The sequence below is a fragment of the Triturus cristatus genome, chromosome 10 (genome assembly GCF_964204655.1).
Source record: "Triturus cristatus chromosome 10, aTriCri1.1, whole genome shotgun sequence".
NCBI classification, from domain to species: Eukaryota; Metazoa; Chordata; class Amphibia; order Caudata; family Salamandridae; genus Triturus; species Triturus cristatus.
The window spans coordinates 239,344,499-239,357,919 of NC_140593.1; the positions used below are offsets into that span (position 1 = coordinate 239,344,499).

General features: G+C 42.8%; 1 protein-coding gene across 1 annotated transcript in view; it reads left to right on the plus strand.

Annotated features, from left to right (window-relative positions):
- C1GALT1 (core 1 synthase, glycoprotein-N-acetylgalactosamine 3-beta-galactosyltransferase 1) overlaps positions 1 to 13,421 on the plus strand; it is a 145,762-nt gene that overhangs the window by 2,143 nt on the left and 130,198 nt on the right. The window contains exon 2 of the mRNA XM_085630876.1: positions 7,229 to 7,329. The gene's annotated coding sequence lies outside the window, so the exon portion shown is untranslated. The remainder of the gene's footprint in view (positions 1 to 7,228; positions 7,330 to 13,421) is intronic.

A 13,421-nucleotide genomic window follows, 5' to 3' on the forward strand; every position in this document is an offset into this window, starting at 1 on the left:
TTATCACATTAACAAATCTAAAAATACTGTCCCATAGAGACTTAGCATTGATTGCTAAAGGTAGTTTATTAAATCCAACACCGACATGCTGCATTCGGAGCTTGCATAATTACTGTAGCATTATCATCCTGAATTAAAATTTTATATAACGCAAACATAAGTAGAATCAAAGACGAGCAATATATTGAAGACTTACCTTGAAATCACTTTAAGAATAATTATGAGACAAATATCTCACCTTTACGGTGTTTACAACATGGAAGTCACAGGTACAGCTGTGTAGGTAAATGCAGTATTAGTCAACCTATTTTTCATTTGGTTGCAGAGCACTCTCTTATCCCTCTCACTCACCTCTCAGAAATACTGAGCTTCTGTTTGGTTCTACAAGGCTGCTTGTTGTTGCTTTTTAGGTCTCGCCTTGCTATCGCGTAAGCGATCGCAAAGCGAGACTATTGTAAAAGGGCTTTTCAAAGTGCTCCCAAAAGCGCATTGCATGGCTAGCACGCGTACAATCACGCGCATCGTGCCGCCATGCACTCCGCTTTTGGGAGCACTTCAAAGGGTCCGCTCCCCCAAGCCTGGAATGCGCTCCCCCGCCAAGCGCGCGCGCCACGCTCCGCCAGGCTTGTTTAATGAGGTGCAAAGTGGCGACTATGCGCATTTGACACTTCAGTAACTTTGTTTTGTGTCCGTTTCATCCGGTTACTGCAGCCAGGCTTTTTGCCCGGAATGACATCTCGGATTAGTTGGTGCGTGGGTGACAACGATAGGCAGAAGTTAGCAACAATTAAAAGTTATCTATTGTTCCTCCTTGGCGTAAACAGTTATTATTTTTGCTGAGCTTTGCAAACAGATATCCGTCAATTTTGCCAGCAAAAGGATTGGCTATACCTGTTACTAGAGAACTTTGTACAGCTAAGACTGCAAGTCCTACGCAAAGCCGGTAGTTTTCCTTAGTGCTGTCACAGCTACAGAGTACATCTGTGATCGGCAAAATTACTCCCACAATATTTTAAGATGTATCCTTTGTTTGGTATATCTATGGTCCCAAAGGTGCGGACTGAGATGTAAGAAACTTGTAGATTTTGAATTTTTGGCCCGCAGGCTTCACCTCATCTTACTGCTGTGATTTAACTGCTGAATACGGGAAAATATGGATTTTCAAATTTTTCACCACTTTTTCCACATTGATTCTTTTTTGCATTTGGAGAACTCCGTTGTCCGATACCACCAGATTATATGGGAGTGATTGACGCATACTCACACAGAGTGCAAGAAACACAGCAGTGCATGTTAGATGCAGCTGGGCCACACTTGCTCCCAGCCACAGATGACTCTGATTGCGTACACTGCACAGCGTTGACATATCCGCCAATGGGCAACCATATCTACTCTACTCTGAAACCAGTGGCACATGCCACACGCCAATACATGAATGAGATTTTGTCGTATTGTAACACGATTCCATGTGGAAAGGCACCAGTGAAGCAGTCCATAGTGCTTCAAGGCCACAGTAATGTCAGATCTGCGCTCTACGTGCAACCACCTGACAAGGTGCAAATTGCGTATAATTGCTGAAAATCCGCTGGCCCGTTTGCAATTAAATTTATGTAAGCCAATGGGCGTGTCCTCTATTCTGGCAGTGCACAGCACAGTGTTTGTTGGAGAGACCAGAACTATTTCATACAGGAAGTTCTAACTTAAGTCTTGTTTTGTTCATTGTTGGAGGAAGCTAAATTAATGGAATTTTATTCGAATTTGTTTCAGCATGAATATTAATGGCAAAAAAGTAATCTTACTTTGTAGAGGACAGTCTTCCCACCCAAGTATGCTTTACCGCACCTCTAAATTTCTAGGGAGTAAATTGTCTACTTCTTTCCAACAAGATCTGCTGCTTCTCTTGCACACTGAAAGCTTGGAATTCTACATTTTTTCTCTCTGAGCACTTTTCTGAGCATTACCTCATTGTAACTGACCATGCGAACAAATTCTAGATGCTCTTCCCACACAATTCATTACCTGAGCCAGTGACATTTACCATTTATACAGAACAAACAACCAAAAACTGATTTGTCTTTTGGTGCTTGAATAACTGGGTTGCTGGATCACTCTCCGTGTGAAATGATTGGATTACACATGTGAACGTGATTTGTGGAGAGCAGGGCAGGTTTAACAACAGGATGACATGCAGGCGTGGAATTACATGGCAACTCCAGAGCGTGTTTGCAGTACTTGCGCGCACCCTTCGACCAAAAGAAACCCGCACCGTCAATTTCGGGCAGTTTAAAGGTATAATTCGGAATCCTCTATCACATATAAAGTCAATGAGATAGTTTGAGTGATTAATGCGTTTGCTGCGGAGATCTGCGTATGCAGTTCAGGTGACACATTTGCTGCAAGCAGGGCTTACTCTGTACTTCATGCTTCTGCCGTCGACGGAGCTCTATGGAGATGACTGGTACTAACATCTGGATGCAGTATTCGGAAGCCCCGAGGTTAGGCGCTACATTAAGCATGTTATTAGGCGGAGGCCTCCATTCTTGGTACCCAGGGAAGTGGTCTGTGTGACCTCTGCAGTAAAGTAACACATGGTGTTGACTTGTACGGACAGTGCCTGGTGCCTGTCCCTGGCGAGGATGCTGTAATTAACGGCACAGGAGCATTGCTGGCATTGTTCACATGCCTGCAGAGGGAAAGCATCCCCCGTACCAGGTGGTGACAAACCCCCCTCCACTTGTGATGGATGGTATGCCCCTGCTGCAGGGGCAGCTGCAGTCCTGGACGGCGGCTCCGGCTCCACTGACCTCTGTGTAACACTTGTGAGTACAGTAAAGGGTTGGTGTAGGATCAAACCAGGCCCAGGCCCTGCCTGTCTATGCTCAAGGCCACCTTTAGGGGGCTTCATCAGGGGAGCACAGCGTCAGACTCTGCCCCAGAATTCAGATTTTACCCAACAGTGACACAATCGCAGCCCTCCCCAGGCAACTGGAGAGCTCAAATCACCAGCATCCCTAACCGGTCTGTGGAGGACGGACCATTAATGCCAGGTCAAGATAATATTGTCAGAAACCCTATTATGTCACTTGCCTGGACTATTACATCAATGGCTGTGACTATCTTATCACTTGCCAGGACCATCGCTTCCATAGACTGGACTATGAGGTCATTAGCCCAGACCATGTCATCTTTGCACAAACACTAATGGTGCAGGAAAATGCACCACCATTGGCGAACATCCCAACACAGCCAGGCATCACCAGCTGCAGACCTACTGACCACAAACTAGTGACCGAAACAGGTTGACACAAACCATAGTAGAACAAGCATTTGCAATGCAATAGGTTTTGCATTCGCAAAAGTTTAAGCTATTGGCATTGTTCATGACAATGCCTTTTTTATCTATTTTATAAAACAAACACCTAAATAAATGCCATTATCACTTACAATGCCAATAGCTAGTGTTGCATTATTATTAGCAATGCCAACTGCTCACACTTTTATAATGCGAGACCTATTGCATTGCAAATGCTTGTTAATGGGTTGTAGTATGCCGCCTCTGTATCCTCTGTGCTTCATTGTCCCGAGTGCTTGCATTTGCTAGATCTATGGAGCAATTCTTATCTCGAGGCTGGGAGAAGCATGCAGTCTTTGAATGGTAGATTTTTTTCAGTACAACAAAATCTTTGTACCCCTACCCTTTAAATAAAATTCACCTTAGAGAGTGATGGTTGTTGTACGGATGAGCCGGAGATACAGCTTTACGCAGAACAACAGTGATGTAAGGCCTACATTGAACACTGGTCATTGAATCTGCGAAAAAGAGAATGATTTAAATTAAGAGCTATAATCAATAGTACGAGAAGTGAGGAGCTGGTTGGACAGACAGAAGGAGAAACAAAATCAAATGATAGACTTTTTTTCTTAGTCTGACAAATATAGTCCAAAGTGATGCGTTTTCAGGCACTTGCACAAGGACTTCTAAATGGGTTTCATTCCCAAGTCCCTGGTTAATGAGTTCTACAAAATCTAGACAACACCTTGGAAGGTTGCTGGGTATCGAACATTTTGAAGGAGGGTGTCTCAAGTAGCTAGTTCTTGCTTCTTTGAATTCACCTAACTCTTTAAGCACAGTGGCAAGATATGACAGGTAGTTGAGGTTGAAAGCTTTGTAGACAACACCGCCCATCTTGAACTTTATTCTTGCATTGACAAGTAGCCATTGTAACTCAACAAGGATAGGTGTGATGTTGAATTTCTTGGTAGATGGCACAAGTCTGGCCGCTGCATGTAGGACAGTATTCAATGACATAAGAGCAGTTTGAGGGTTACCTTCCCCAATGGATGGAAACACGCAAAAGTCAGACCCCTCCTCAAGAAAGCCTCCGGCGACCCTGGCAAACTGAAGAACTTCCAGGGTCATCTCTCTGCTTTCATTCCCTGCCAAAGTCCTCCAGAAGGCCAGCAACCGCCAACTAACCCAACACCTGAGAGAAACTACCTGCTGGACACCTCCCAATCCGGCTTCCGTGCTAACCACATCACCAAAACTGCTGCCACTGTCAATGTCAGGACCCTCGTTGACCACAGGGAAACTGCATCCGTGATCCTTCACGACCTCTCAGCAGCATTTGACATCATATCCCACCACACACTCATCAGGCGACTTCACCACATCAGGATCTAGGGAGATGCCCTCAAGTGGATCACATTCTTCCTCACAGGTGGAACCTAGAGAATCCGCCTACCGCCCTTCACTTCGGAACCAAAGAGCACCATCTGTAGCGTCCCTCAAAGTTCATCCCTCAGCTTCACCCTATTCAATACTTACATGATGCCCCTGACCAACATTGTCAGAACCCATGGCATCAACATCATATCCTACCAGACGACACCCAGATCATCCTCTCGCTCTCAGAAGACCCCCTCCAACACAAAGGGCCAAATTCCACAACTGCATGGCGAGTGTCTCAGACTTGATGAAGACCCACTGCCTGAAGCTCAACACAGACAAGACGGAAGTGCTGATTTTTGGGAACAATACCTACCTATGGAACGACACTTGGTGGCCCTCTGAACTCGGACCCATGCTGACAGATCAGACCTGCAACCTTGGCATCATCCTCAACAGCAAACTTGCCATGAAATGCTCCTCTGCCTGCTTCCACACCCTCCACTTTCTCTGAAAGATCTTCAGAGGGCTCCCCATCATCACCAGGAGAACTGTCACTCAATCCCTAGTCACCTGCTGGCTGGACTACACCAACGCCCTCTATGCAGAAATCACCACAAAACCCCTGAGGAGACTCGAGACGATTCAGAACTCAGTTGCCAGACTCAAACTCGACCTCACCAAATAGTTCTACATCGCCCGCACCTTAGGGCCCTCTACTGGTTCCCCATCCATAAAAGATTCCAATTCAAGATGCTGATACACGCCTACCAGCCCCAATCACAACCAAGGACCAGAATACACCAACCACCGCCTGAGCTTCCACCAGCCCTCCAGACTCCTGCTTCTGACGCCCTTGCAAACACTCCAGCATTGGCCGGAGCTACAGTGGAGGGCTTTTTTTCCTCTATCTTGCCGCCAAGTCCTGAAATGACCTTCCTCCTTCACCTCCGAACATCATCTTCTCTCCTAGAATTTAGAAAGGAACTCAAGACCTGGCTCTTTGACTGATCCCAGAAAGAACCTAGCACCTGGATACCGTCGCGGGTGAATAACCACATTTTATAAGTCAGAGTTGATTGATTGAAGGACTTCTTGAACCTTGGAGAAATAAGGGAAAACATTTTTGGTGAGGGTGTATCAGACATCCAGGACTGCATCTTGAACTCGATGGCACACAGTGTACACATGACAAATGACATTGCTGTAGGATGTCTGAATCTATATGCAACCCTGTAAGTATGAGATTAGCATTGCTTATGACCCCATACTTTTCTCCATTTGAAGAAAGGTTGGTCCCTAACTCCAACAAAGTACTGTTGTCTCTGCATGATGGCAGGTTTATTCTGATAATTATGCACTAGTTATCTTTAGAGTTATCGTAATAAAGTGCTATGCAGTTTGAATTTTTTTAGTCTCATTAGAGTATGAACTTCCTACCAGAGTCATTTCTGCTGCTTGTTTGATTGACATGTTATGTTTCTTTTCCTCCAGTTCTCTGGCTCCATCTTGATAATCATATCTTAATTTTCAATTGACGTCAAATTATATTTTGTTCACTGATGTGTTCGGGATTTTCAGAGGTTGGACTGTCAATGTCAGAGACTGCTGCTGTGGTCCTGTTCCCTATCTTTTGTGGGTTTTGTTTCATGGTATATATTCAGTAGTTCAATTTGGTGTGTTCCACCCTAAGCTCTAAAATAAGCAATGTAGAATGATGTGCCTCCCTCAGAGTTCTATCCATCTTTGTTATGTATCTTGGAGTTTTAAAGCAAAAGCGGAAGAGTACTGTAAACCGGGTACTATTTAATAGGTCATAGGTGAGGGTTCTCCCAGGAATGGAAGTTATGTTTTTTTTTTGTAATATTCTTTGTAAGACATATGAGAAGAGAATACATAGTGGTCATAGTTGTGCATTGTTAAAGTCCGAGACGAGATTCAACATTGGTTCAGCTATAGACCGAGATTTTTACTTTTCTATATTAAATGATTTGGATAACTCCTTACTGCAGTTGAAAGCTCAGCCCAGTGCCAAAATCTTCTTTTCTGGGGGGTCGAGAAGATGTTTGGCACATCCTATGGCCTGCTTGGACATATTGAGGTTTGGCTTGATCAGGTGCAGCCGAGATCCTCTAGAGGAGGCAGATGCTCACTATAAATCAAATGAACCATATCCACCAGGTTACCTGCAGTCACCTCTTGAAAACCTGTCTCAGCTGTATAGCATGTGAAAAAGAATGAATGCTGCCTTTTGCCTATTTCGCTCCAGTGGAGTGAGAGTTATATCAGACAGAGCAGTACACATCACAATATCTGATAAGCATGGTGCAGACTACCTTCCTTACTCCCTTATCACCAACTTTCTAAGTACTAACTTTGGCAGTGGGAGAGGATAATGCTTCTTGGTATGGCTTATCACCCTTACACTGTTGCTGATACTGATGGTCTCTGTGTCATACAGTCTAGTTGCAGTAAAGTATCTCTGATACTGTTGAATATTACGTTTGGGAATAAATGTGTCCATACCTCTCTAAAACTAAAGCAATACTTTTTTCACAGGGCCTGGGCACTGAGCAGCAAGTCAGTGAACACCTTATCCAGAAGTAATCAGTCAAATCTCTTACCCCACGCCGATGTCACCAAAGCAAACTAGCCAAACTGTAAGTAAGTCTTCTTACTCTTGAACAAGTCTCTTTTGCTTTACAGCTAGGTTTTTACTTCATAACTAGCCTCACATAAATACAAACAAGCGAGCAACCCCGTTTCATGTTATCTCTCTTATGCCACAACTCCTAAAGTCTCCTACAATTAGTTATCCTTATGCCTTCATGCGTAGAAATTTTATTTTCTTATGTACAGAATTTTTGTGAGACTGTAAACCTTCCATTGCCTGTAGGTCTGTTGTTACCCTTATGCTTTCCTAGTAAGTTGTTTTCTCCAGTAGAACAGTCTTGCTGTAAAGTTTATTAAAATCTCAACATAGTTTTATATGGCTTATAACTTTGTACTTCGAGAAATCAAATTATAAGAAATATTTCTTCTACTTTAAAATTTTCAAATTCATTTCTTACTTTCTACTAAATGAATGTGAAACTGAAAATACACCATCTTACCTGTAAATTAAACAAGCATTTACAATGCAATGGTCTCGGCAACATTCTAGGTAGAGCTATTGGTATTGCTCATTATTTTTTTATGATTTTTGTATCCCTAAATTTATGGCATTGTCTATTCTATTGGCATTAGTTTTTTTTTTTGCATGTGTGATACCTATTGCATTAGCAGAGAGAGAGTGAGGTAGTGAGATAGAGAGTGAGGTATTGAAATAGAGAGTGAGGTAGTGAGAGAGAGTGAGGTAGATAGAAACAATCACACTAGTCGGCCGTCCATGCACATATTTAGAGGCTGTCAATTAAATTAACAACTATAAATCGCGGCATGATACTCTTGCCGTCTTCGACTTCAAATTCACTACGTTCCAAAGATATAGATGACAAACAGTGATACACACTACAGACGGCAGTAATGCATACTCCAAAACGCACTTAACTGTTACCGAGAGTAAGCTGACACTACGCAGGCGCCGGAACACTGCCACTATTCAGCCGCGCCTGCGCATTTATGCAAGTAAAAAGTGGTTCAAAAGAAATAATGACTATGCCCACAAAACACTCCAGAATAACCCCGCAAGTAAAGCACTTCACCTGCTCGTTGGGTGCTTCCAGACCTTTGACCGCGCTCCAACAACTGCCGTCCCAGCCCGCCTTGACACTACCTTTCTTCAGCACTCCTCCACGGTCCACGCCCCTGTCACCTACTCGCGTCACAGCCTGGCCTCAACTACACGAAGCGAAGCGCGCACCCATTGGTCCACACCAGCCTGCTGACTCGCGGGATAAGCGCACGTGGATGACTGTTTCTTTTCCACAAGATATTAACGTCACTTCCTCGTCTCAGAGAGGCGAAGCATGGCAGTAAAATAGAAAAGAGACAAAGGGCATATTAATTTCCTGTCTAATCAATTGTTTGAAGCACCTAGAGCAAAATTGCTGTCACCGCAGCGGTCATCTTCAGAAAGAGGTGTATTAGTTATTTATTCAGTAGCAAGCAATTAACCAATCGTACCGATGACGCCGAAAAGAGAAGTGGACACGCCTATACCTAGATTGGACATAATGCTCACACTGTGGAAGAACGGACCTCTTTAAGTATCCAAAAATTATTACATAGTCAACATTCGTACAAAACTGCTCTTACGACAGCTTCACTATTTGTATATTGCCAACGTATTCGTCTATGGTAGCGGTTTAATTTTCAGCACCCCTGTATTTAATACCGAACACCGTCATTCCAAAATGTCCGTCACTGCGAACAGGGACGGTCGACGAAGGAGGTCGGGGGTCACGTCAGCTGTCCGGGCACTGTGTCGTTTACATAAATAAATCACCGCATAAGTATTTGTAGGAATGGGGGCAGGTCGGGAAGAGAAACGCAGCGGCACAACAACACGGCGCCGAATGGATGGATCCTCACGGGCAGACGACAGGAAAAAAATGGCGGATGGAAGCTTCGAAACTTTTTCGGATTCGGGGGCGTGTTCCTGCTGTTCTAAAAGGGCGTGGCTAAAAAGTGGAAAGAACAGCAAGGAACACGCCCCCGAATCTGAAAAAGACGGAGCCTATTTGGAGGGACGGCTCTCTCCTCCAATGGTTGGCCTCCGTTTAGGAAGCCAGCCAATGGAGGAGAAGCAAAAAGAGAGGCGGGCTAAATAGCCACTCTAGAAAACATTAAATCTCCGACTTCCGGTTCTGCCTTCGGCAGACCGGTAGTCCTCGACCTAAAAAGCATACACATGATGAAGATACTTTAACCTTGTACGCTTTTCTAATCTCCATAGCCATGTCTAAATACTCTAATATTAAGTTACTGTAAAATAGCTGTTTTCTATGTCATATGTTTTACAATTATAAACATTTTCCTTTCATTACTTCTACGGTCCTAAAACTGGAGCCTGGAAACTATAACTAGCAACTGTACCTTGAGGCAAATTTCTTAAAAGTAGTATGGTGACGGAAATTTTCTGTGATGGCCTTTGCATCACAGAACATACCTATGTATTTTTCAGAATGTCATAATGTTGGATGTGTTTCGAATACGTGCAGCTGATAGAGTTCAGTTGTACTTCTGGGTGAGTGTACTGTGCTTGCCTTTTTATGTCTGTATTTCTGGATTTGCCCGACACTTGACTTCTTCACTATGGTTGGATGTAGATCAGTTCCAATTGGCGGCAAGCTTTGTTTTTCAAGCTCAAGTTTGATAAATATATATTTTTTTTAATCAATTTTATTGGTTTTCAGACAATAATACACAACAATGCTACATAGTGGCATACATCACCGTTATTTATTTCTCCAGATATTACCCAATATCCACATGGTCAAATTGATCACATAATGCATACTGAGGTTACCCATTTCCCGCCCGCATATCTTCAGTTCACCGAACCCAGCCATTTGTCCCATATGTGCCCATATTTGGCAGGACAACCTCTTGCCTGGTACACTGGTTTCTCTTGCATGGCACACCAATCCACTCCTTTCCGCCATTTTGCGATGGATGTGGAGGCAGGGTCTTTTCAGGCAGCTGCATTGTCTCTTTTAGCCACCATGGTGGCCACCCCTAGTAACAGTTTATCATCTCAGGAGCCATCCATACCCCTAGGAGTAGGGCAAGGGGACTAAGGGGGACTGTCCAACCTACTATATCGCTATGTTCTGTCATTATTGCTGAACAGTATCTGGTGAGAACAATGCAAGACCAGACCGCTTGAAAGAAGTCTGCGGGGTCCGCCGCACATCGTTGGCATGTAGAGGTAGGAAGGATCAAGTTTGATAAGATGAGCTTTATAGAGGTGTTTGAAATACCTATTCAAGCAAATATTTTGAAAGGGAAAAGAGCTTGGTAGTCTACTGCAATACATTTTTTTTTACAAGGGACCAGTGAACCAGTGAGGGCTTTGTTACAGCACTTAAACTGTTTTCTAAGGACTGCAATTTAGAGGCTTTCAATTCATGAGTGATAAGTTATTAGTTTGTTGTAAGATGTTTTATAAAAAATGCTGAAAAGCAGCTATTGGCATACAACAATTCTACCTTCGATATAGTTCTTACATCACATTCAGCATTAAAAGGGCCCAAACAGATTCTAAACAACTGCAAAATGATTAATTTAAGAGCTGTGCTTATATTAGTGTCTCCTCCACACCATGTCCTTATAAGCCCTAGACCATTAACAAATGAGGGCACACTCTGAAACTGCACATGTTATCCAACATATGCAGGTAAAGAGCGTTTCACTGAGGTCAAGAATAGGTTGCAGTATTTGATCTCCAGAACATCTTCCAGGCAGTAATCTGCTAGGGGTTCATCTGCTTCAAATGTAGTTCACTTTCACCCATATCTAGTTACTGCAATTACCCTGAGGTTTGGGAGGTATGTACAGATGTAGGAAAATAGGACACTTCAGGAAGGTGTGCAGAGGTATGTTGAGGAAGATAATGAGAGTGTGTGACATAGCCGAGGAAGCATCTGTAAACAAATTGTAAGAATGGATTTTGGTTGTGGATATTAAGCACACTTGAGTGTTGGAGGGTTACAAAAATGTGCTGATTTCCCACACTCAAGTACTAATAAATAAGTTCCCTGGTGATTTATTGGCAGATTTTGGGGCGAAGATAATGAGCATTATTCAAAGCACACAATTTTATGCCCATCAGATGTTACTCTAGTAGCTTTTAAGGGTAGCAGAAATAATGTAACTGGTTATTTTTGGGCTAATATATCCTTTAAGAATTGCGTCATGGGAGGCAGAGTTTATGTGGATAAAAAGGGTTTGAATGTTTTGAGGTGGTGTCACCAAGCACATTATAAGGCGATGTAGTATGCAGGTATTGTGTATCATACATCAATTGTTATCTTGTGTTTCCTGATTTACCAACTCTTCAAAAAACATACATGTAAATCAAACTGGTCATATCTCCATACTTCGATTATTACAGGCGATCTTAAACTGGCTGAGAAAGTGCCAGTCCTAGTAGCAGAGAATAATAAAGTGGAGACATGGTGTGAGATATTCAAAAGTGTGTACAGTAATTGTTCAGGCACCATGCTTGTAACCTAGATTAAAAATGATTGTGTACCGCTTAAGCACAAGTTTTGATTGTGCCACTTAGTGTACGTGAAGATCTTCACATACCAGAAATGCTACTGAAAGGAGTGACCAAGGCTGTTGATGCTACAGTATGGCTATCTCACCTCATGTTGGCGCATAAGAAATCTAGTGAGTTGCCTGTCTGTGAATATCTTCGACAATTGAATGAAATATTGTTAGTTGAGGATTTTCCCCTTCCCAAGACTGAGAATTTATCACATAGCGGTCAAGCAGAGTAGTTCACCATGTTGGATTACAGGTCACTTATTAATTCTGCCACATGCCATTTGGTTTCTCTTTAGCTGCTTCAACTCAATTTTCCCAGCCCAAATGCAACGACATAGTTAAAAGATTTAATTGGGAGCTTGTGGATTGTAATTGAAGTACTTAGTGTCTCAGACAAGATGTGGGATGAAGCTGTTTGGTGCATTTTCTGGGCATATCAGACAATGCCTCCTCATGTTTCTTCTAGCAAATAATTGCCCGCTGGCAAATAAATCCCTGTTTGAATTGATGTGGTGTGAGGGGAAAAAGGCAAGTTCCGAGATTGGTCTCCGTTGAATCATTACTTCATGTCTCAAAGATAAGTCACCTGCATCTGGGAAATGGGCATCTCAAAAGTGCACATCCAACACAAGGTTGGAAAAATCCGAGGTAGCTCTTAATCATATTGAGAACATTACCAACATTTGCAAGGTCAAAGCCTATTGTGAGGAAAGGTTTGTTAAAGCTTTGTGGCCTAGTCTGCAGCCTGAAAATCAAGGGAAATGTTGTGAGAAGAGTGAGACAATTGTGTCATGTCAGAATGTTGGTAAGAGTTCCAGGGGACATTCATTGATAAAGTCTACAAGTGATGATGAAAAGATTGTTTCATCAAACAGTTCCATCTTAAAGAAACCCCTTCGCAGCACTTCCTTTGTTGGAAGACTTGTTTTTAGTACCTTTGGATTCAAGCCCTCAAAAGAATGTATAATGTCTACTCTGCTTTTGTTCGTTAGTTTGTACTTTGTTGCTTTTTTTGCGAAAGATAGATGGTGACTTCTCTGATGGCCTTTGTGTAATAGAACATACCTATGCCATTTTCAGAATGTTTTAATGTTTATTGCGTTTGTAATAAGTGCAGCAGATAGGGTTCATTTGTGCTCTGTACTTCTGGAAGCCATTTAAGTATAAGCCTCAGTGGATTTCTTTTCAGTTCTGACTTTAGTCAAAGCGTTAAGCAAGACCTTTTGATTTTACTAAAATTACAGGTATAATATATGGAAATGGGTTTTCTGCCAGCCCTCTTCGTCCGTTGGCCTGTTATTCAATAATTTGCATTTCACATCTGCCCATTACAGTACACCTCATGGGCAAATGGGGCGCTGCTTCAGCCATTAGCTAACTTCACTGTGAGAGGCAGAATTTCGCATTTTCACAAAATGCACATTCACACACAGCAGTTCACATAAGTACCAGGGACTACTATGGAAATGTTTTACTATTAACCCCCAAAATATTCTTGCTTTAGCCAATATATTTTTAGGTTATTGAGGGCCCAGCT